The following is a 25,638-nucleotide window of genomic DNA, read 5'->3' as shown; positions in this document are numbered from 1 at the left end:
CTTATTTTACGGCAGCAGTGCTAAGACCCAGAGAAGTTAAAGTATTTGACCAAAATAAGAGACAGGGCCAGGGGTTTTATCCACCTAATATCATCTAATATGAGGTCAGTGTTTTAAAAATAATTTTGAAACAATATATAATATAAAAGTACAAGTAAAAATTTATAAGGCAAAAATTTAAAACAGAAGAAGCTATGAATGATATGAATAAGGACAAGGGTGAGGTAAATATCAATCAAATTCAAACATGAACACCTGAAAGAGAAGAATTAATATGACAGTGAAATAAAAGAAACAAGTAATACTTTGAAAAATGAAGAATTCCATTTAAGCAAAATGTTTTGATTCACAATTTTTTCCTTCTCTCCTTAATTGTTCCAGAAATTATTTGGGGTGGTGGAACTTTCCATATCATTGCCGTGTTCGTTTACATGCTTTGCACATTCACGTTTTAAGAAAACTTTAGAAAGGGATCCTTGGTTAACACTGCTCCACACCATGGAAAAATGGGGAGCATAAAATACTTGCAGCAATTATAAGGGAGAATCTAAAAGTGACAGGAAGGTGATATATTTGATGAATCCAATTAGGTAGATAAAAGGTAAACAATTATTAAGAAGAAAAGCAGAGAAAAATTTTTGTGGTGAATAGGAATTACAGCTACTTGTGCAATTAACAGACAACAGTCATTGTCTTTGGTTTTTGAATGAATCAAATCATGGGCCCAGGATTTACCAGAAAAAAAAAAAACTTTTTGTTTTTATTTTTCATTATCCTTGACAATTAAGTGCAAATTTTTGTAGATCTAAGAAGCTGTACATTGCACGTCTTCACTTTTTTCTTTTTGAGTGCATCGCCCATTTTTAAATGATTGATAAAAATTGTTAAATAAGGCAAATACTGTACATAGTGTAGTGTAATGAGGCTTATAGGCAGGGGGAATACTGCTCATCATGATATTAAAATTAAATGTAGCATTTTTTAAATCCTTGACATAAATAAAGAAGTTAGTTCTCTGGACCACTGCTTTTTCCATAAACTCAATGTTCTGTATAAGTCATTGTCATAGGATATATTTTATTTTGAGGCAACTCAGTCATTTTCCCCCCATAAATAAGTACCAAATCAAGTATCATTTATCTAAAAATTATGTCTTGTAAGGTCTATGATATGCCAAAGATACTAGTTAGAGGGGGTTGACTGTAGTTCTGGTAGTTTATACCCATCTTTTAAGATGACTCTTACTTTCCTTCAGATATACAGGTGATGTCTTCAGTTTAAAGGTCAGTTGGGATGTTACATATTTATTTTTAGGAACAACTCAGATGTTATTGTTTGAAACGCCAGTTTCTACATAGGGATGTCTAAAATATTTCTTTGGAAATGTGTGGGAGAGGAAAAATGAATGAGAAATTTTCAGAGTCAAGAAGTCAATAAATAATGATATTATAGGGATAACAGTTGTTCATGTTAGTAATCACATAAGATATTTTAAGGGAGTATCATCTTATGTATGATGATTTGACATTATATCTCACACTTCATTTGAAAACAGAAGTTTTGCAGGCAAATAAACATTAATATAAAACATGTAAGACTACCTGGCAGTACCTTCTAATCCTTTCTCCTTTTTCTCTTGAGTCCATCGTATCCAAAAGGTAAGGAAGAGATGGAGATACTTTAATTACACAGGGAAGACTGAACTATAAAATCTTGGTGGCTTGTCTAAGGAAATGCTTTTAATACATGATGAAGGCAGAATTCAAACTAATTCTTCTAGTTCTCAGCCTAGTATTTTTTGAATCAAACTCTTGCTGAGGACATGTGTAGTCAGAGTGTTTTTTCATCCTATAAATTGAGGGCCCCCAAATATTAAAAATAATACTGTAAAGAGATCATTTTAAAATTACCATCACTATGGTGAAATAGTTATTAAGTGTATCCAGTGTATAGAGAACTTGCTGAATTTCAACGAAGAAAAACTGCAGCTGCAGATAATTTGGCTTACTTGTCTTTACAAAACAATTAAAATCATATTTGTTTAGTTTGTTCTGATTACAAAGGCATTACAAATTAATTGAAATTTTGGAGCAATTAAAATGTATGAAAAGAAATATAAAAATCAACAATCTTATTGCTATGAATTATCATTTAATATATGTTATAGTTCTTTTCACTTCTTCCATGTATCCACATATATACATATTTTTAATATGAGGAAATTTATCTTTTTAATACTGGTAAAATAGGGTAATTTTAAAAACTTTAATATGGTAAAGTTTATCTATCTTTCATTTTGTTACTTTCCCCATTTCTTTGGAAACCATTCACAAACTGAAAAAAAATGTTTTCAACATGTATAGACAAGGATTAATATTTTTAATTTATCAAGAATTTTTATAAGCCAATGAGAAAAATAAGAACACAGAAATAGAAAAAATGATTACAGATCACTGACAATTCACAAATGAATAAATACAAATGGCTAATGAAGATATTAATACATGATTAATATATCTAGTAACTAAAGGAATGCACATTAAAACAACAATAAGTAATAAAAGCAAGAACAAGGTTAAAGGTAGGGAGAGTAAGGGCAAGAGCAGAGGAGAGAAAAGGAGGAAAGCTATGCGTGCCAGTGCTATAGAAGAGTGTGAGAAACATTCCATATACTGTTAGTAGGAGATCGTGAGAAGTGGCACAGGATTGATGGGAAGAAAGTATAGACCAGAGTGATATAATCAGGAACTTTATGCGGGGTAGCAGCAGCGGCAACAACGGAAAGGAAAACAACACATTTGGTTAACTTCTTATTAAATGTCAGACATTTTATTGGAAGATTCCTGCCCCCTCGCCCTGCACATAGTATCTTACTTGAGCTGCATAAGGACCTTCTGAAGAAGCTTCATTTTACACAGCAGGAAATTCGAACTCAGAAATGTGATTTGCCCCATGTAGTACTGCTACAACATGGCAGAGCTAGGACTGAATGCAAATGCTTTTTATCTCAAATCTTTGTGTACTACCTATTCCGTCTTAATGGGTAGCATGTAGGATATAACAACATGAAAACAAGCTCTAAGGCCAGGGGTAAGCAATACAATTTTTCTTGAAAATTTTGCTTAAAAATCCTTCTGTTTCTATGGCTATGAATACAAGTTTGAGAGCCCCAAACCTGGAAGAAGAGCAACTTGAGCAGAAATTGCAGTCTCACATAGGATATAGAGGGTGCAAGTGTAAATTGCTATTCTGAATTCAGGTCTTAAGTTAGGAAGAGACATGAAGGCTGAAACATCTTCCTAGAGGTAATGAGAAAGAATTGAAATGTAAGAAAACCAAGGGAGAGCGTAGATGGGGAAAGAACAGAGAGTTTGAAGACTGTATCTTATAGAAAGTCCACATTTAAGGAACAGTAATTTAAAAAGGGACAATTGGTTATTTCCTCCATCATCATCCAAATCTTGGTTATTTCCTCCATCATCATCCAAATCTTACCCAATTTCATTTCTTGGAAACTCCAACGAGCTTGATCATCTTTCTCTTCTTTGCCCTAGTTTTCTCAATTTTATACCATTTTTATGCTACCAGAATATTCTATTGAATTCTCTCACAATTAATGCTTATGGAAAGACTAGAGCAGTTGTTCTCAAATGGTGGGGAGGGGGTCTTTGCTCCCCCAATGGCACTTGTCAATGTCTGGAGAGAGTTTTGGTTGTCACGGTTCAGGGGAGGGAGGTGTCTCCTACTGGTATCTGGTGGATGGCGGCCAGAGATGTTGCTAAACATCTTATACTGCACAAAATAGCTTCCCACAAAACAAAGAACAATTGTACCTCCCAGAATAGCAATAGTACCAAGGTTGAGAAACTCTGGCTTAGATAAAGACATGTCAAATGACTCCTAGTTTGGGTACTGTTTTTCTAAGAACAGAAGGAGATCATAGGTTAATAGGTGAGGAAAGGCCCATGTAGAGAATTAGTTTCTAGTTTCAACAGTACAAGAGCTGGCTAGAGGACCCATTTAACAAACGCATTTGAACTACAGGGATGATTGTGGTAATGATGCATTGCCTAGTGTCCTCTTATGAAGCCAACTTGTCATGGATTTTCTTTTACTCCTTTTTTTGTTTTATATAATTCTTTTTTTTACCTAAGCAGGATTGACTTTGAAATAAAACCCAACATGTTTTCCAGTTGATTTTGATTTAAAGGAAACCTTTGGTAGAGTGCTTCAGGGTACACTGGCTATGGCTATTTATCTTTATCCTAGTAGTTTATATATTTTAAGAAAATGATGAATGGAAGCTTTAAAAAAACTCATTATGGTAATTGATTATTATAGCAAAACCTTGGGAACTTTACAAAAGAGAATTGTATTCTCTTGGTATCTTAGTTTTAAACCAGACGTGTAATTAGAAGAATCCATAAACATTTGTCACAGTAAGAGAAGCCTGTTCACTAAGTTTAGAAGGAAACTCTGGAGTCACTTTATTGTCCTGTAGTGGGATGACACACAGTAGTGGCTGTCACGTATAACAGGAGATTAATATGCCCTATGAAATAAAAGACCACCCACGTGGAACCAGTGCGAAAAGTAGTGATAGCAAAGCTGGGTTCACTTCTTTAGAAAGGTTGAATGTGATCCTTTCCTAACAATGTCTCAGCATTTGTGAACTGAGAACAAATTTAGTTAAAATGTCATTTAAACATTATTTTTAATTTTTATCTTGTGCTTTACTTACTCTAAAATCTTAAAAGGATGTAAAAATATGAACTGAGACCATTATGAAAATATACCCATATCCACACACTCTCCTCCTCAAACACACACACACGCAATCACCAACACACCACGAAAATGGAAGTCCACATACCAACTGTACAGAGAGCTCAATTGTTGACTTTCTTTTCTTACAAATATGGTGCAATATTGATCTCTCTAAAGGATTAAGAAATGGCTATGGAGAAGAGCCAATTATTTCAGCATTAGAAAAGAAAAAGTACAATGGTTATGATAACGATATGTGATAATATAGTATTGTGTATTTTTTACTCTTTAAAAGTTATACTCTGTAGGGCGGGTTGAAGACCATGGCCTCAGCTTCTTAGCCATCTTGAATCAATATGACTCCTCTTAAGGGAAGCAATCCAAGCCCCCCACAATCCTGCCCTCAGCCACTGAAAGAAAATTCTTTCAAAATCGCTTCAGGGCTTCCCAGTTATAAGACTCAAAGCTTCTGGACTTGCCATCACCACTTACTGCTATCACTCTACCAAGTAGCAGGCATATGGGATCCTGCAAATCTTATCTCCAACCATCTTTGTAGAACTCTTTCCAATGTGCATTTTCTCCCAGATCTAAGAAGCATTTCAAGTTAGAGAGTACTTAGAACATTAGGCCTCTTAGCAAACTCTGGACATTTTGTTAGCTTTAGAGTAGGGAATTTTGGAATCCAAATAATTTCCCCATTTCAAAGATCAGCGAATATGAGACTCATAGTATACCCTCCAAGACCCATGGAAAAAACCATGGATTGGGAGAATTGCCTTTGAAAGATGCCAGGAGAGCTCAGGAACACACCCTTTTTTTGAGTGCTGAGCAATTAACCTGGGGGTTGATGTCATCAGGATCCAGGTACAATTTTGCTTCTTCAATCTACCAGTTTAAAGGAAAGTTATCACAACTACGCTCCTTAAGTCTATCATCTTTGGCTACTTCTCTAGATGCAAACCCACTGTACTGATCAAATCTCTGCTACAGCTGCTTAATGCCCTAATTTTCCTCCTCTCACTCCTGACCTCCTTCCAGTGACTATTTCCACTGACTTTTCTGAAATTATCAGTTCATTAAAACCAAATCCCCTATCTTCCAAGCCTATTCCTCTATCCATCCACATCTTTTTTTTTTTTAAGTTGAAAATTGGCTCTAAATCAAAAACAGCACTTCTCCTGAAGCCTTCTTGAGCACAGATTGATCATTGCCTCAAAATCTACATTTTACACGTTTTTAGTGTGGTAAGGACAATCTCTACTTTGATAATATTCACCTAGCCCATTGCTACTCATGAATTCCCCCAAATCTTCACAGGTTTGTGAATATTGATCATGTATATAACTTGCATCTTGTGTTACTGAATTTTTTTGTTTGCATGTTTGTTTTGAATAACAATGTCTGTAAGGCTTTTGAGAGTGGTTAGGCATTTGAGGTTAGAGCAGGATACAGCTTTCAATCATTTGCACAACTAATAAGTATGAAGTGCCTAGCATATGTGAGATCCCACTCTAGGTATTGAGCATACAGTAGCAACAGTACAGAAAAAATTCCCTGACCTCATGCAGCTTATATTCTTATGAACTTGTTGGAAAGTGTCTGACATTTGTTTCACCTCCCTCCTGCCTCATTCACAGAGACTTGGAACCTTGCAGGTCAGTAAAGAGTTCTGCTTATGTGTGCACAGGGCTGAGGAAAGATCAGAGGAAAGTTCTTTGATTTTGGACACTTTCATTAGCACTATGAGACACAGCTCTGCAATAGGATGATTGTTTGCTTTGATCTCTCAGTCCCATCAAATTTTCTGCCAATATTTTAGAATTTGAGAATGGACCAAGAATATACAAAACGTTGGGAATGACTGTCCTAGCCCACTTTTTATACTCCTTTACCATGACATTTTTCAGGAAAATCTCCTCTTTCTTTGAGCTTCACATCATGAATCCACATCTCAACTTGGATGACGCATCCTAAGAGGCAAGAGAGAATACTGCTTGAGAGTATGGATTTTTAAGTCAAACAGCTGTGTGACCTTCAGCGGGGAGTTAACTTCTCTATACCTCAGTTTCCTCATCTTTAGAAGGAGGATAATACCAGTGCCTTCCCCCAGGATTGTAGTCAAGGTTAAACGAGTCAATCTATCTCCAAGTGATAATCACTCTTCCCAGCCTATAAAAGTACTCAATAAGGACCAAAAAGTCTTGATTTTCCCCCTTCCCCTGTATCTCCCTTTCTCAGTGTTCTCCAGCTTCACAAAGGCAGCACAATACACTCAATTGCTCATGCCAGAAACCTAACAGTCATCCTTGACTCTACCCTTTCCCTCAGTTCTCACTTTCTGTCCTTCGGCAAGACTGATGGCCTACTGTCAACCTGGGTTCCATACCTGAGAACTCCTCCCACTGCTACCATCCCACCGTCATTGATACGCCCTTAAGAAATGACATGGCCTTACAATCCATTACACCATACAACATTCAGAGCAATATTTTAAAAATATAAATTAAATTGCATCACTCCCTTCAAAACCGTACAATTGGTTCCAGTTACACTCAGCATAAATCTCTTAACTCCTTGCCAGAGCTTTTCTTCTTCCAGAATTTCATCCCTTACTTCTTTTATTTTAAATTTTATTGAAGTATAGTTGACTTATAATGTTGTGTTTAATTTCTGCTGTACAGCAAAGTGACTCAGTTATACATATATATGGGGGGAGGGAAGGTCTGGGAGTTTGTGATTAGCAGATGCAAACATATATAGGATGGATAAACAACAAGGTCCTACTGTATAGCACAGGGAACTATATTCAATATCCTGTGACAAACCATAATGGAAAAGAATATGAAAAGAATCTCTTTACTTCTTTAATCAAGGATCTATTAGTGTTAAGCTCTGTCTATTCTGCGCATTTCTCTTTGAACTGGGTATTCTGTATTTTCATTATGATGTGTTTTTTTTCACATCTTTAGTGGCGTATAATTGCTTTACAATGGTGTGTTAGTTTTTGCTCTATAACAAAGTGAATCAGCTATACATATACATACATCCCCATATCCCCTCCCTCTTGCGTCTCCCCCTTACCCTGCCTATCCTACCCCTCTAGGTGGTCACAAAGCACCGAGCTGATCTCCCTTCATTTCTCTTCCTGGGAACTTAAGCTTCACAAATCGGAGGAATCACATTTTTAATTGGGGAAAAATTTCTCTCATCTCTGTATAGGGATAATGCTGATACCTCTTTTCCATTATGTTCTCTCCTTTAGGAAGTGCATTTATGCATGGACTGGACTTATTCTGCATTCATGTCTCAATTTCTCCTTGACATTTTTTCTCTGTCTCTCTGTGCTGCATTCTGACTGATTTGCTCAGAAATATTTTTTAGTTTACTATGTTTTCTCACTTGTGTCCAATCTATTTTTCATATATACATTTAATTTTTTAATTCCTATGGCTGCTTGTGTTCTTTCTATAAATTCTAGTTGGTTATTTTAAATGTCTATTCTTTACTGATAGTGTCTTATGGTTTTGAATACTTTTAAGACTATATTTATTTTAAACTCATTTTTGGTAGCATTTTCCCAATAGTTCTATTAAGTTCTTGGGAGTCTGACTCTGCTTTGGGATATGTCTGCTGTTTGATCCTCAGGTGTTCTGTAATTTCCGATTATGAGTATATATGTAATGGAGTATTTGTGATATAAAGACACATTCCTCCAAAAAGTATTGCTTCTGCTATGGGCCACAGGGTTCAGTAGGGCACTGGTACACTTTTTATGTAAACTCTTAAGCTTAGGAGTTTGGAGACATGCAGGTAATATAAAATTTAACCAGATGTTATGAGAGGTACAGTTCCAATGTTATATTCTCAGGGTAATATTTTGTCCCACTCTAAGCCCAGGTTGAAACAAAGAGAATTCCTATTATCTCCCTGTGCTGATGATTTTTTTTTTCCAATTTAACATTTTATTAGGTATGTAGAGCTTTAAACCTGAAGGTTTAGTGTGAGGGGCCTTTGTCAGAATATTGACTTTTGCAGGTCCAAGGTCCTACTGCCCGTCCTTTTCTGAAAATAAAACTCAAGCCTCTGGGCCACCATGTTCAGGATACCCTCCAAAGACAGCCAGCGTCAGCTCTAGTTTGCTGTTTCCTCTTATTTTTGGTTCTTGGAGATTTTCCTTTCTTTCTTTTGAACTTTCCAGCCATGATTCTTCTTTTTAAGTTTCTAATAGGCTATCCAGGATTTATGGGTATTTTGTAATGGAAGTTTTTGCATGGCACATGCGGTATTTCAAAAGTTTGAATTCATTTCTTCATAGATATTCTTCTTTCCATTTTCCACATCTAGTCCATTCACTATAAATTATCATTTCAATCATTTTACATAACCTTGTCTGATCTCAGAAAGCAGTTGAGTTTGTGTCTACCATTATGTATCTCTCTGTTTTTACCATTCTCCATATCAAGAAATTCCTTATTTGGTTTTTCCTTCATTTTCTTCCTTTCTTGATCATATTATTTATTAAAATGTAAGTAAGTGATGATCTGTATCCTATTCAAATGAGGCTAATGTTTTCAGTTTTAATTCCTGTGTTTTTATGACTTTATTCTCATTCAATAGATAAATAATCTATACTTTATAATTTCAGTGTGGTATATAAATTGAAGTTTTTATAGCTATCCTTATTTGTATTTTAGTCAAAATAAAATATAGTGTGAGGTCATGACTTACTAAGCTTAGTGTCTGAACTATTTCACATGTTATAGATCAGAAATCTTTATCCTATAGAAGGACTGTTCTTTGGATTGAAGTTTGTTAAGGAAAAATACAGTTTTTCTTAGAGCAATTAATGAGATACAACTTACTCACACTCAAAAATGATCTACATTTAAACTAGCCTTTTTGGTCACAAATATAAAATGCTGGTCTTGCTGAACTGTGTGCTACATCAGGTTCCAGATCTGCAGACTGTCTCGCCATGAGAGTCATTGGCTCAATTTGCTGCCATCTCTCACTTCATTTTCCCATTACTCATTACATTGTATTCTATTATTTTTCAAGTTTACATATCAGAGAGACTTTCTATTCTGTCTTCCCTCAGAAGCTAAAAACTGTAGTTGAAAACTGTTCATCAAAAATGACATATTATTGATAAAAACTATACTCAAACATATATTAAGCACTTATTCCAAGAATGAGACATATTTGCAATATATCCGTTCACGTATGAATAAAGCCCGTTCCCATATGCAATTTCATTTGCTTCTGACAACCACAAGTGAGGCGAATTGCCCAGGAATTTTCCCATTTTACAGCGTAAGAAAACTGATACTCATGGGTCTCAGGTAATTTGGAACCTCTCCCAGGATTTTTAAATGGCAGGGCTAATTAATACTTAAAACCTAGATATCTAACTCTAGTTTCAATGGTCGTCTCATTTTTTTTTTTTTCAATGCTGTCTCCTTCTGTAGAAGCCGTTGAGATTTATGCACTGTGGGTAAGACAAAAAAATATCAGACTCCTTTTGTTAAAAGGAGTTTATTGTCTTGTGAGATATTGGTTGGACTAAGATTTAAACAACAATATATGTCAAATAATACAGGACAGTATGACTATTAAATCTGCAACACAGACAATGAGCGCTTGCTTATGCAAATAAGTGAAATCAGACGATCATCAGAAAATGTCTCATAGTAGAGGTGGGATTCAGGCAGGGCATTGAAGGACAAATAAGTTTTGAGTACACAAGTAGGATGGAGGCTAGCGTAATGAGAATTAGGATGGGAGAGGCAATGTGCAAAAACAGGAATAGTTCAGGAAAATGAGCCTGCGCAACTGTAATAAGAGGTGCTGGCAAACAATACCTAATGACATGCCATCAGTTCTGGTCCCATGTTTGCCCACACTATTCCTGTGGTCTAAATGCTATTATGGATAGGAACCATGCTCACAGGATAGCTTAGCCAGTACAATAATCTATCCAGCAAATTGGAAATGACAGGAATAAAGGTAGGACTACAATGGTGTGCAAAGAAGTTTGTTTAGTTAGAGGCTACATTTTCATACTGCATATTATCTGTGGGATTGTTGATTTCTTTATGCACTGAGAGAACTAGTGGCGTTTGATACTTACTAAGAAGAAAAGGAGCCTTTCACAATCCCAAATTTGCAGACCAGATTATCATGCCAGACAGCTCTCGGGGCTCCTGTGCACAATTAGCAGGTGATTACTTCCATTTGGGGGGCACCAAAGTCAAAAGGAATACACTTTTGCAAATACATTTGGAGTCATAATTAAACCCCTGCTGCCACAATAGGCTGCACCTATTTCACGTCACATAAACTTGATGAATACAAAGAAATGGCAAATGTCAACATAAGAGTCAAAACTCACACAGCTTTTTGCTATTCTAAGACGACATCTGAAAATGCGCAGTTTGGTGGAGAATTTTTCCATTAGCATCGCTGATCAGCATGTGCTATCAATTCTCTACTGACTTCAATTATTAGCCGTCGCTCTGAATTTTCCATTAACTTTAATGATTGGCATTAGCTAAGAAATTTTAGTGCTTTCTATGACCAGTATTTGCTACAAACTCTCCTCCTAATTCGTTGGTCACTCTTTGCTATGATTTTGCTTTAGGTTCTATTTGCTATTATTTTTCCCCTTACTTTTAATGGTTAGCTAAAGATTTAAATTCTTGCCAAAGAACAGTATTCAGCACTTGCTACGAAGTCTTTTTTTTTTTTTTTTTTTTTTTTTTTTGGTTACAAGTATTTAAACGTAAGCCAAAGGAGTTAGAACATATAAAACAAAGGAATTCTAAATGCAAGACACATGTGTAGTGGAAGACATTTAAAAACTCAGGAGGTTATAGAGTCTTATGGCATTTTTGAGAACCAAAATTTCAGCTCTTGACTAACCTGAAATGCTTTATATCTTAGACATCAGCTCTCTAGCAATGATTACAATCAATGAATTGGGAGAAAGACTGTTATAAGTTATTTCACTATCTGTTTATTCCCCAGAGTAGGAGATAGAATTGGGGTGGGAGTGAAAAATGAACCATCTTTTCTTGGACTAGTGAGGCTTTTACACTTCTACACCAATAATAAACTAAATATCCCAAATGGTGATTTCCTCAATGGGTAACTTTCATGGATTTTTTCTTTTTTGAGCCAAAGAATAAACCATAATAGATGAAAAAAAAAATCTATTCTGGTAGAAGTAAAAGATCATTCTAAACATGAGTCCTACGTTAAAAGAACTCCAAGGAAAAGTAACAAGGTCATAATCACGATTCGTGACTCTTGACACCCATCATCCATGCCCCAGATAGTCTTCTCCGCCACCACAGATCACGTCTCTATTTCTGCTCAGTCCTCAGTATGCACAGCCAGCTACCCTGCAGACTCCTCTGTTCCTTCTTTACAGCAAGGCCAGCTCTTCTGAGTGGGCTGTGGTTTCTTCTCCTCTCTGTGCTGAAACATTTTTTGGTATGTTTGCTTTGATTGTGGCTTGTTATCTGAGAGTTGTAAAGGGTATCAACTGGCTGATTTTTCAGGGAGTTACAATAGGGAGAGTTTCTGTTTCTTTTGTTTTTGGTCCCTGAGAGGTATTGATAGCACTTAACTCTGAAAACCAAGTCAGTTTGTTTATTTTTTATGTTTGTGGGTGAAATAACCTCTTTCTTCTGCCCATCTGACTTTGACTCTTGGAGGAAAGTAGAGTGTGAGGGCTGAGAGGCTTGGAGAAATGTCATTAAAAGTATATTGAATCTTGGTTTAGATATTATAAACAGCTGAGATCTGAACCAGGGTAAAGAGGGGCTCAGGATTGGGATTATTTCTGATTTTGTGATTATATTCAAGAATAAACCTTATTATTTGCAAAATATTGTTGCAAAATATAGAAAATATTTTCACTATGTTATTTAGATTTATATTTGTAAAGACATTTGTATTCTTTAAAAGTTAAGCTGTCTTAACCGGATGCCTTAATTTTTTTTTTTTTTTTCAATCTGGATCTCATCAACTTTTCTTTTCCTGATTGGGAATTTCAGTTTTAAAGTTTATATTGAGCTGAGAGTCACCTTGCAAATGACATTTTCCTAAGTTGCAGCTAAATGTAATAGATTTTTATAAAATCATAAGTCAATGTTGTATGTGGTTTTATCACTTAATAATGCATTCCATTATAAAAACATTCTAAGTAAAACTTTCTAACTTTGAACTTGATCTTGTACTCTGTCCTACTCTACTTTTTAAAACTATGCTTACCAATCAGTCATCTTTCTCATAAACCAGTTCTGAGACAATCCAGAAAGACACTCACAGTCATGATATAATAGCACCTTTGTCAGGGAACTTGGGCTCCCACCTCTTTAATGCACATTTCATAAGCATTTGGGGGGCACTAAGTTGTTAGTTTTATGTTTTCTGCTTTAAAAGAACCAGAAGGTGAAGAAGATTACCTTTGGCAGTTCTGCGCCATGCCATCACTTTGTTGTCATTCTTGGAATGTCTCAGAAGGTTTTATTAGGTAAAGGCCTCTATAAATTCCAGGTGCTGACCATATGTTCATCACCGCATCCACAAACAGAAAAAAGTTTTATTTTCAAATCTGACTTCCCTGTATAAGTAGAGCAAATCCTGCAGACTTGTTAATACATCACTGTGAAAATCTTTACATAGTGTGAACTTTCTTTGTGAGCTAAGTTTCAAGCCAAAGAAAAAGAGAACAACGTACTTGTATTCTCCCATTGTTTTACGGTGTCTGAGAAGAGTTTTTGTGGAAATGTAGAAGGGAATTTGCTATTTCTCCTCCTTAGTTCACCTAAGGGCAGTGGAGTTGGGGAGGAAGTAAAATTTCTACCTCATTAGTTTTATTATCATTTAAGAATTGTTTTAGTTCTCGTTTGGCAACTATCAATAATTAGTTCAGTTCGAGGAGCTGCCACTTTGTAGTTCCATCATGAACCATTGGTAATTGGTCCAACTATCTACCATGTGAGATGCCTGGTGACAGAAGAGAGTTAGACAGTCAGATGACCCTGGATGTCCTGATCTAGTCCCAACTGTAGTTTTCATTCACCTCCCACTTTGGGCCTTTTGGAAAAAGAACGAAACAGAGAAGAGATCAAAAACAAAAATAGAGTGATCCCCAAAGATGACACATGCACTGAAACAGCTTAGTGTAATATGAGCCACCAAATCTCCTCTTAGGGGTGTTTAGCAATAGTTTATAGCTTCTGGGCACTTCTGCTCAGTTTTGTGCTCAAAGAAATCGACTCAGAAGAGTTCAATAATCTTTGAGTGCCAAGTTGCTTGCAGAAGAGAAGCACAAAATTATTTTTGTTTTCTTCAGTGTCAATTTAAATTGATTTATGTAATTGGTTAAAACTGTACCCATCATTGTGAACATTAGCACAACAAAGAGAAACTAACAGGTAGCTAATAAGTACAACATTCCATTACTTTGAATAGTTCTTTTTTTTTTGAACTGTGAAAATTTAGTTGTTTGGATTAAAGCTTTTAGGTTTTATTAGAAGGCAAGAAAGCCTATCTGTAAAGCAAGTATATCTTAGACTTCAAATATTTTATACTATGGTAGTAGCAAATCATACACTTGTATTGGAGGCACAGGTTTGTTTAAGCTGAAAACCAGCTGTCCTTTGAAATATAATTATGAATTGAATTCTGACATCTGTGTTTACTAATGGTGTGATCTTGATGCATATATTAGTTTATTATAGTCCTTTACCTATAATATATGCACAGTCAAATCTTGATTATGTGAAATAATGGAGGAAAGTTGTGAATAATGAGACAAACCATTGGAAGTGATGGATAATTCTGAAATGATGCATATTTGACTTAGATGACAATATACTAATAACATTTATCTCTATCTCTGATCTGGAAAATGTATAGTATTACTTATGAAATAACAACACTACTTTATAAAAAATAAAAGCCTGCCTTCACCATTTTTAACCCTTGTACATGTCCTTCTCGTTTTGCTATCTAGGTCCAGGAAGAAAGCATGCCACCCCTCAAGTTAACACAATTATGAAACTCTTATCTCCTACAAAAAGCTGGTTCATGTCTTTCTTATGCTGTTTTTTTTTTTAATTGGAGTATAATTGCTTCACAATGTTGTGTTAGTTTCTGCTGTACAACGAAGTGAATCAGCCATATGTATATATACATCCCCTCCCTCTTGGACCTCCCTCCCACCACCACCGCCATCCCACCCATCTAGGTCATCACAGAGAGGGGGTGGAGAAAAGGGAACCCTCTTGCACTGTTGGTGGGAATGTAAATTGATACAGCCACTGTGAAGAACAGTATGGAGGTTCCTTAAGCTGTTCTTTTAACTCAATTCTTGTTCTTTAACATTTAACAGACTAGAGCCAAATGAGATAGGGTTCATGTCAACTAAATAATTAATTAAAGAGGACTAGTTATATGGGTGTTTCTTTTAGTAAGTATGTGTTAACATTTTAAAAGTAGATTTTTATCGTACTGCTATATAACTTTTATTCCAAATTTTCTAGTGATGAAGCCAATAGTTTTATTCTGAGTAAATTAATTCTGTTACCAGCCTAAGAAATATTTTTAAAGGATGTTCCCTTTACCTTTATAGATTAAACTCAAGTTAGATGTTTGTACAGTTCACCACTCCTAGTGAACTACATGCTTTTTTACCTTTTAATAGACTTGGATTTCCTTGTGAGATTAGAAAATTAAACTCAAAGCAGGTAATAATAAATTCAAATCCCTGAGGCCTTCTTTCCTACTCCAGGCAATGTTCTTTTCTTTCTCTAATTTCTCTAGGATTTACAGGTAATAGCCTAGAGGTTAGCATTTACTCAATGTCAGGTGTGCAATGTATGCTTGTTTCGTTTCTTCAGTCAGGGAAGCCTACTGAGGGTAGGCACTGGGTATCATGCCTTTTTTATGTACCTACATGCACACAGCATGTTGGATAACTTCACCTGATAAATTCAGAAATGGAGGAATGCAAGCATCTTTCTCATCAATTACCTTGGTTAACAGTAATTTTTAAAGAAAAAAACCTACTTTCTTGGCCATTTATTGTTTTTCCTAGAAAATAAAATTCTCTTTTGTAAAAGAATGATGTTTTGTTAACTATTACTGGTTCCTAACTCTTTTTCTCTTCTTTCCTGTTTTTATTGCCAATAAAAAAAAAAAATACAGCATTTTGTCTCTGCTACAACTTTTGTTCAGCCTTAAATTTGTGCTAATTAAGGCATATTTCCTTCAACTCACTTTCACAACTACATTCTTGTTAATGACATGCACTCTGAGTAACTCAGTGCTGAAGAGAGTCCACTATAATTGGGAAGGAAATTATTTCCATTGGTATCCCTTGGACCCAGAGCTAGAATTGACATTTCATTATACATGGTGACATGGCCTCTCTTCTGGAGGAGAAATAAAAAAGTGTTTCCTACAAATAGGCAACAGGCACCTGACCTGTTGGATCAGGTTACATCGGGTTATGTTGTGTTACATGACGTGACATGCCCTGAAGTGACCTGAGGCAACGTCACTTTGTGTTACCCTGGTAGAACAGCGCTGCTCTTTATTAAACAATCATGGGAAGGCTCATCAGCAGTGGTCACAAAGCATTTTCATGCCACCTTTGCAAGGAAGTAGAGAATCAGCCACGCTCTGAACTGTTCCTCCTAGGAGTCACTTACGGAAATCAAAGAGTACAAGAATCACAAGAGTCACCCAAGTTTCCATTGCTTTAAAAAGTGGAATTAAAACTCTCAGGTACAGAACAGAGGCATGCATTTATGTGACAAGAATCACAGCATGGCCAAGGAATAACCTATACTCTCAAATAAAGACGTTCCATTATAAATACTTCCAGTATTCTTAAAATAATCCCTTAATTTTCAGATTGGTTTACCTACTTTTTATGTAAAGTCTGTTCCTAATTACTCTTCTGGTGATTAAAAGTAGTCTTTTAAAACTATACATTGTGTAAAATAGAAGCCCCAATTAAAAGGTGTCATAAAAGTACATCTTTAGTCTTATCCTTGAGTTGATTTTCTTTTTTTTTTTTAAATTAAGACAGTGGGTCTCAGTAAGAAACTATCTTAAATTATTACACGCTGTGATATTATGTAAAAGGAATCCACTGTGCTTGGTCACTTTTTCTAATGATTTTACTAGTGTTTTCCTATTGATATATCTTGCATATAAATTCAGTTTTAAGATCTGCATAAAGAATGGAGCAATATTATATAGGTACATCTGTCTAGTGATTTTAGAGTAATTACTGGTGCATGGAATGGAATATAACCTTTTGGTTATATTCTGCAGTAAAAGGGATAGATAGGTGAGAGAGGATTTTATGCAAATTAGATATGCTCTGTGTTGGAAGTCTAATTGTACTTTTTATTGTTAGACAAGTCAATACTGCTTTAATACACATTTGATAAGCTTCTTGCTGAAACTGTATATGAAAGGGATTGGTTTCCATAGATGAAAGGCATAATCTTAACAACGAGGCCACATAAGCAGAGTGGCTGAAGTACTGATAAAGGATTTGTTAACTCCAACACAGAATAAGTCTTATTAGCCTTATTAGTCACCACTGTTTGACCCACTACTATTAACTGTGTGAGTCACACACATTGCAAACTAGGATGGAGCAGTACTGTGTCTGGCCATTTAGGGTAAATGTGATCTAACCTGAAGAGCATTTCAGCTGCAAAGACTGAAGGACTGTATCTTGTCCTTTGGTTTCCTCTTCATTTCAAGAGAATTATTTGAATATTGGGAATCTCAGTTTTCAAAAACATTTGATATTTAAATCATCAAGTTTCAAAAATGTCAAGTGTAATGTTCAGCTTCTTTTTGTAATCAACACAACTTATGTGAAAGAGGAAAGGCAAACATAAGGGGTTATTGGTTATAACATTATGAAAATATAAAAGATTAAAAGAACAAACAGAAGTTCTATGAAATTCAAATCATGTACATTTATCTTTTGTGTCATTTTCATTTACAATTAACTGTGTTTTCCCACTTAGTAATGGGATAGGTTAAGAATGGTTGCTATACAGTATAAAACTACTATTGTTAGGAAGAAAATTCTAGAAATCATAAAATCATAAAAGAAAGATGAGGAAAGAAAAACCAATGCCCACCCCCTTGTTTTGTATAATAGGTAGGGTTGCAGCAGTGTCAGGATGGATAATGTAGCTGCACTGAGTCCTATTTTCAGGACCTGCTTTTTTTTTTTTTTTTTTTTAAATTCACGTTCTTTTATTTATTTATTTATGACTGTGTTGAGTCTTCGTTTCTGTGCGAGGGCTTATCTCCAGTTGCGGCGAGTGGGGACCACTCTTCGTCGCGGTGCGCGGGCCTCTCACTGTCGCGGCCTCTCTTGTTGCGGAGCACAGGCTCCAGACGCGCAGGCTCAGTAATTGTGGCTCACGGGCCCAGTTGCTCCGTGGCATGTGGGATCTTCCCAGACCAGGGCTCGAACCCGTGTCCCCTGCATTGGCAGGCAGACTCTCAACCACTGCGCCACCAGGGAAGCCCAGGACCTGCTTTTTTAAACCTCTGGCTGATTTTTTTTTTTTTTGCCACCTATATTTGCAATAAATTTATTGCCTGCTTAAATTAACAATTTCTGTTGTTTTCAATTAAGAATTCCGACGAAACCATATATTACCTAGTTTGCATTGAGAACAAATATTTATTAAAGATATATATTATAAATCAATAAGTTATCATCTGAATTAAAGGTAATCAAACAAACAGAAAACCCTAAACCACCATAGAAAATTCTTTAAAATGTATGTGATCATGTAATTGGGAAATCAGACCATTCATGAAATATTAATACTTATGATATTCTAAAAGCTGTTCTGGGCAACTGGAATTATGGAGGGGAAGTAGGAAGAAGTTTTGAATTCTAGGGTGTCAATAATTTATTTTGGCAATTAAAATTTTTGACTTGCCTAGTTACTGAAAAATTGAAGACTAAAGGGAGGGCAGGTTTATGGAGAACAAAGATCAAGAGTTTGGTTTTGAATGTGGTTTGAGATGCCAATTAGATATCTAAGTAGAAATGTTGAGGAGGAAGTTGGATGCTTAATAGCCTGTATCAGCATGTCAGAGCCTGTGGTAGGCAGAATCATAGCCCCCCCAAAGATGTTCATGTCCTACTCCACTGGAACCTGGCAATGTTAGTTTATATAGCAAAGGGGATTAAGATCGCTAATCAGCTGACCATAAAATTAGGAGATTACCCTGGATTATTAGGGTTGGCCCAAAGTAATCACAAAGGTCTGTAAATGTGGAAGTGGGTGGCAGAAGTGTCATCGTTAGGGTGATAGTATGTGAGAAAGACTCCACTGGCCATTGCTGGCTCTGAAGATGGAGGGAGTGGCCACAAGCCAAGGACTGCATCAGCCTCTGGAAGCTAGAAAAGGCAAGGAAAGAGATTCTTCCCTAGAGCCTCCAGAAAGGAATGCAGGCTGTCAGCACCTTGATTTTAGCCCAGTGAGATCCATTTCTGACTTCTGTCCTCCAGAACTCAAGGATAATTTTGCATTGTTTTAAGCCACTAAGTCTGTGGTAATTCAGGTATCAGAATGGCATTGGGTTTCTCAGCATTAACAATGGATGAGATAAATAATGATACAACAATAGCAATGCCTTCTTCCTGAGGCTACAGCTAGGAGTAGGAGGACCAAGTCTCCATGAGGATATTTTAATGAAAATAAAAATGAACTTATAAATTTCAGTGTTTGAGTGAGTTGAGAGGAGATACACAGGTGAGGGAGAAAGTTGGAGATGTTAGGTTAATGACAGATACACAGAAAACTGAACAAACAAAACTAAAACTAAAGAAACAACAGGAAAATAGGTAGCTATATTTCCAAGTTAAGCTTCAAATTTAGCAATATTTATGTATTCCTAACAACACAAACATCAATTTTTTAATTAACCAAAATTGTAATATATTAGGAGGATGAGGAGAGGGAAAGTATGTTAGCAGTGGAGGATTGTTATAAACTCTCTAAAATAGGAAGAAAACTAAAATTTAAAAATCAAGAAAGAGCAAATTAATTACAATATTTAGAAATATAAAGGTAATTACAGAAAGAAATAACTAAAAAAAGTTGAAAGTGGTTGCCACTGGGAACAATTCTGCTGTTTTTCATTATAGGTTTTAGGACTATATAATTTTTAAAAACCTCTACGTCTACTACTTTGATAAAAATAAAAATTAAATTTAAGAAGAGTAAAAAAAAGAGAAGTGTAAATAAATATTGGCATTTATAGCCAGTAGAGGATTAATATTTCCTGGAGATCAATAGAGACTCAGGAAAAAAACTGTCTCCATAGCTATAGGCTAGGCCAGCCTTAATCAAAATTATCCAGTAGGCAATTATCTAAAATAGCACAGTGTAACATGAAGAAGGTTAAATTTTTTTAAAGATATGTTATGACACTCATAAAATAACATGACTAAGATGGCAGAAAATCCTTTTATAATAATACTGTGTTCTTCCTTGTAGACATAAAATTAAATTATCTTACAAAATATTTTAGGAGAGTTATTTGCTTTTTTGCCTAAAAGGGATTATCTATTCCTTTATGAAGAACAATGAGGTCATTAGATCACCTCAGTGTAGGGGAGACATTGATTCAAAGGAGAAAAAAGTCCTCTCTCAATATGAGTTGTACTGATAAGAAAGGGAAATAAGCCAGCCCCAGATACTGTCTAGAAAAGGAGAGAGAAATAGAAAGGAAGAATGATGGGAAGAAATTGGGATGACGCTTCGCAAATAGGTGCAGGCGAAGCAGAGGTAAGTTGGTAAAAATTAACTCACCAATTCATTAACCAGATCTTAAGAAGCATTGGAATAAATGCAATCTAAAGGTCCTTACAGCTCTAAAATTTAGTGATATTGAGAGGTAAGATCTACTTTGTGTATAATGCTGATATGAATTATTTCGCTGCTGTAGGGCAAGATCTATGTCTCACTTAGCTTCGTACAGTGTATGGAATGGCATGACAAATAGGTAAGATGCCCAAGTGATTTATTGTCCAAACTGTGACACTGAGAAAGAGAAAGGGGGTGCTATTAGTAATTATAGGCCTACATCATGACTGGTTGAGAGCAAACTGAACGTATGGTCGCCCTACACAGAAATGACTTCTTACACTACGTAACAATACCTCAGCCACTGGATAGTCAGCATGAAATAAGCAGCTGTGTTGGTTTTGAAAGCGTACCTAATTGATGAACATCTGGTGGCAGGTAGCCAGCCCATTAAAAATCAATTATACTCAACGACTTGCATCTGAGCCATACTGCACCAATCTCCTCACACTCATCAGATCCACATGTTCCTGAATAAACACATGCACCACTCAAGCCAGTGCCTTTGAACTTTGCGTGGTTGGAAGTGAATTTCATCAGGGGCTTTCCCCTGACCCAGAGCGAAGAGAAGAATTTCTGTTGCTCCACCCCTGACTGTTGACAGGTCAAGAGACCAGGCAGCAGTTTGAATAAAGCTCTAAATTCAAGGGTAGCCAGGGAATTCACTGCTCTGAGCAACTCTTCAGGGTAGCATAATATATATCATAAATAGCACAAAGTGGGTAATAAAATGAGGAGGTGATAGTGATCAGGGACTAAATTTAGGGTGTGATAAGGAAATAAGAAGTTAGTAATTACGGAGAGTGTGGAAAAGTTTCCTTTACAAATCTCAGCTCAGAAGTTGGATATATGTTTCTGGGTTCTAGCTGTAGCAATTAGTGAACAATTTTCCTGCTCTTTTGAGAGGCATAATCCAAAGAGTTATTATGTTAAGGATGGGTGGGTTGAGAGAAGAGGATGGACCTGGTGCTTAGAATACCACCCTGAGGAAAGCCAAAATCTCCTGATTAGAGCCATCCTTGCATCATAACTTGAACAGCAACAGGGATGTCTGGAATAAATCCTAGACTCTTTGGCAGGTCATGAGAGCTATCATGGAGAGGTCATTTAAATAGAAGATAAAGATTATTTTTAAATTAACTTTCCATTAGTGATCAAAGAACTACTTCTAGATACAAAAAAGCTTTGGAAACATAGGAGCATGCTTGTTATGGGGTCAGGGGGCATCGCATCATTCTTTTACCTGCCCAATAACTAACAGACTAGTCACAAAGAAGGGTTTTGTTTTTTCCTAAGTGAGATTTAGAAGGAATATGAACAAAAATGTGTGTAATTCTGTTGTGAAATGGATAGACATAAAAAGTTAGTAAACCATAAAAAGTATGGTTTCTTTAAGCAGACTTTCCTATAGGTCAGTGTATAGTTTTAAACGTAAAATAAATAAGTGAGTTAACTATCTCGACTTTAAACCTCAAACAATTTTTCCTCCATTTTAAACTGTATAATGATTGTCTGTTTGTCATGAGAATTCTTAAATTTGGAAAGAAGCTTAAAGATCATTTAGTCCAACCCCCTTATTTATTGTTGAAGTAATTGAGGTCTTGAAGGCTGACCCAAGGTCAGCCTTCCCTCAGGTCATGCACCTTATAAATGGAGATTGGAGACTCAAAGCCAGATCTCCTGGCTCCAAGTCCACTGATGTATTTTTTCAACTGTTTTTAAAATGTAAGGCTTATATTTCATATTGACATGTTTATGAAGAACTAAGCCTGATTATGGCATAATATAACTTAAAGCCATATTGAATCTTTGGAACTGAAATATAAGCAAACTAACACTTGTTAAGCTAGTTAACTATCCTTCCTCCTAATGGGTTTAATAATACATCATTTGACCTCTGTATTTCTTCTCATGTGCACTTACACGAATATGACATATACAGCCTTATGGCTATGTACATACTGCAATATTCATGTGTATATATATTTAAATTTTACATTGTAAAATATAGTTTTAGATTAGAGTACCTGGAAAAAGGAGGCCAGAATTTTTCAGTTAGTAGTCAATATATATATGAAAATTGTATATGCTACCATTCATAAAACTCATAATTTGAATTTATGCTAAACAGCTAGATATTTTAGTACAGCTTTCAGTGGTTGCATTTTCAGCTGTTTTTAAAACTGTCTGCTCACTCATTGGAAGACACTGTTTCACTTTCACTCCAGCCCTAGAAATAATCATTCAAGCACTTTACTGTATGGTGTGACTTTTTCTGACAACATCTGTTGCTCTGAAACAGAAAAGTACCCAGAGTGACAAAGAGGGTGTTTGCTACTATTTTACCCATGCTGAAAAGATGGGCCAGAGAGCTGTACAACCCATAACAATGTGAAAATCTTTATATGAAGTTGTTCACCAGAGACTTGTCAATAGGCTGAACCATATTGGATCTGGCAGTCTTTCTACTGGGATAGTATTTGCCTTGAAGTACTATCTTTTCTCTTTTTCAGTGTCAGCCTGAAGGCTCTTAGACAACATATGTTCATTTCATGTCTTAGAGATATTGCTTCTGGTATTGCAAATGCATTACCACATTGAACGTTTTTGTAAAACAGATGGTACATATTAAGGTCTCTGTTTCTTGTACGATTTCTGTAACAATGGCACTGCATTCTTCACATTGACAAAAGTATCATCAACATCATGCAGTGCAACCCTAGATTATGTCAGGATGGTAAATGAACACTTCAAACAGAAAGATCAATGATGAAGGTGAACCAAACCCTTTTGAGAATTCCAAACTGAAACTGGTCATTTCTTGAAATTATTCTCTTAAAACTTCAGTTAGGAAATACTCAGTTCTCTTTAAAAGCCCCCTGTCAAGTGGCTTTTCAAGTAAAACAACAGAATATACAGAATCATCAACTTTCAGAAATGAGGTTATGAAGTAGACACCACTGACCTCTCGGTCAGCCCAATACCTGTCAGTACAGTGATATCTTAATAATTAAACTGCTGTCATATGTTTTTTAGAAAAGTCATTTAATACTAACTAGAATCACTCTAAAAAGCCAGGCCATCATCAGGGTTGAAAACCAGGTTTGGGTTTATCTAAATAAGCTTATGACATTAGCTGTGGTTCATAGAATATTTATTTAGAACATTCTATAATGTTCACTAAAAGGGAAGAACTGTTGAAAGCAGTTTTTGGATTCAGCAAATCTGTGAGATTTACACCCCTATCCCACACAGGGCTTTATCTACAAAAATGACTTCTAATCTCTGCCTCTTAGTTGGATCCCAATGTTCAGAATGCTTCTGATTTTTCTTATGGATAAAATCTCTTTTTTTGTTGATTTTGTTTTGTATTTAGGTTTTCTAGATAAGTACTTTTTTTAAATTGAAAGACTAGAACCACACACAACTAAAGAACAATGATCTATAAAATCCCTATTTTGTGACAGGCACTTTTCTAAACACTGGGATATAACACAGAAGAGAGAGAGAGAGAGAGAGAGAGAGAGAGAATTCCTATCCTTATGGAGCTTACATTCTAGTAGACATGGAAGATAAACTTTTAAATTTATTATGTTATTAGAACTAAACATTGCATGCTACAAAGAAGAGGAGCAACTGCTTTTCTTTAACAGGTAAGATAAAAATAACATGGTCTGCTTTTTAAATAAACATTTGATATATAATTCGCAAGTAATAGAAAGAGTTATATAAGATCATATGTGGATCCACTGAACTTACACTGTTCCCGGACCATGGCTGTGTAATGAAAGAGGTTTTCAACTTATTTCAGCCAATCCTAATCTTTTTACAAAAATAAAACATTCTGACAAAAGAGATTTTACTGAGGACTTGGGGTTTCATGCCCTTTAAAATCACATACAGTTTTAAGGTTCCATGAATATGGTTGTCATCAGCAAACAATCTTTTAGTATCTTGAATGTGTAAAATATTCTGGTAGACCAAGGCAAATAAATGAGGTAAGACTTTATTTAAAAGGCGTAAATTTAATAATAAAGCAGGATACACATGAAAGGCTGAATGATAGAATAAGATAGAAAGTGCTAAGATAATTTAAATGATATAAAAATGTAAGGGCTGTGAATTCAGAAAAGGTAATAATTATTATCAAAGACACGTATTCAAGAAGACTTCACGGAATACGTGAGAATTAAGCTGGACCTTGAAGAGTTATACATCACATGGCCGATAGCTTATTTTCTTTCTGTTTTACAGTAGTGCCTTGTTTGGAGGCACGTTACATGGATAGCATTTTAGTAATACATAAGACATTCAGGAAGTCTACATTTGGTTGTTTGAGTACCGGCATGACTAGCAAAGAAAGAAAATTTAAATAGAGAATGCAGGTTTCCTCTGGGGAAGACAACTTACTTCCCCTTTACCATGAAATGGACCAACATAATTAACCTCCCACCAGGTCCTGATACATACAAGGCCACAACTGGTGTTCAGTGTTGGTTATTACCCATAAGCTGTGTACTTCACTCACTCCACAATGAAGCCATCCTTGGTGCAGGGACACCCATATTGCTGAGCCCGTGTATAACTTATATTCTACCTCCTAATGATGTTGCTCAAGAGCTTTTTGAGTCAACTCACTTCTAAAAGAGGTGACGAATATCCAAAGAGGGTCACTGGGATCCTTCTGATAAGAATTCAGGCTTTGGGGTCATTTTGAGTGCCCCATTCATTAACCTTTTCTCCAAACTTCCTTGACACCAATACTTCAGTTTTCCTCCTTCTATATCCATTATCATCAAGTTAGATTACTAGATGCCGCCAAGTAATTTTTATAGCTCTTGACCTCACACCATCTCACCTGGTGAGCAGAACCGAGGTGGTGACCCAGTTGTTGCAATTCAATAGCAACCCACTTCTACCTGGTATG

Source organism: Balaenoptera acutorostrata, chromosome 7 (assembly GCF_949987535.1).
Source record: "Balaenoptera acutorostrata chromosome 7, mBalAcu1.1, whole genome shotgun sequence".
Taxonomy (NCBI): Eukaryota; Metazoa; Chordata; class Mammalia; order Artiodactyla; family Balaenopteridae; genus Balaenoptera; species Balaenoptera acutorostrata.
The sequence above is the reverse complement of the archived record's forward strand: the minus strand, read 5'-3'. Positions refer to the sequence as shown.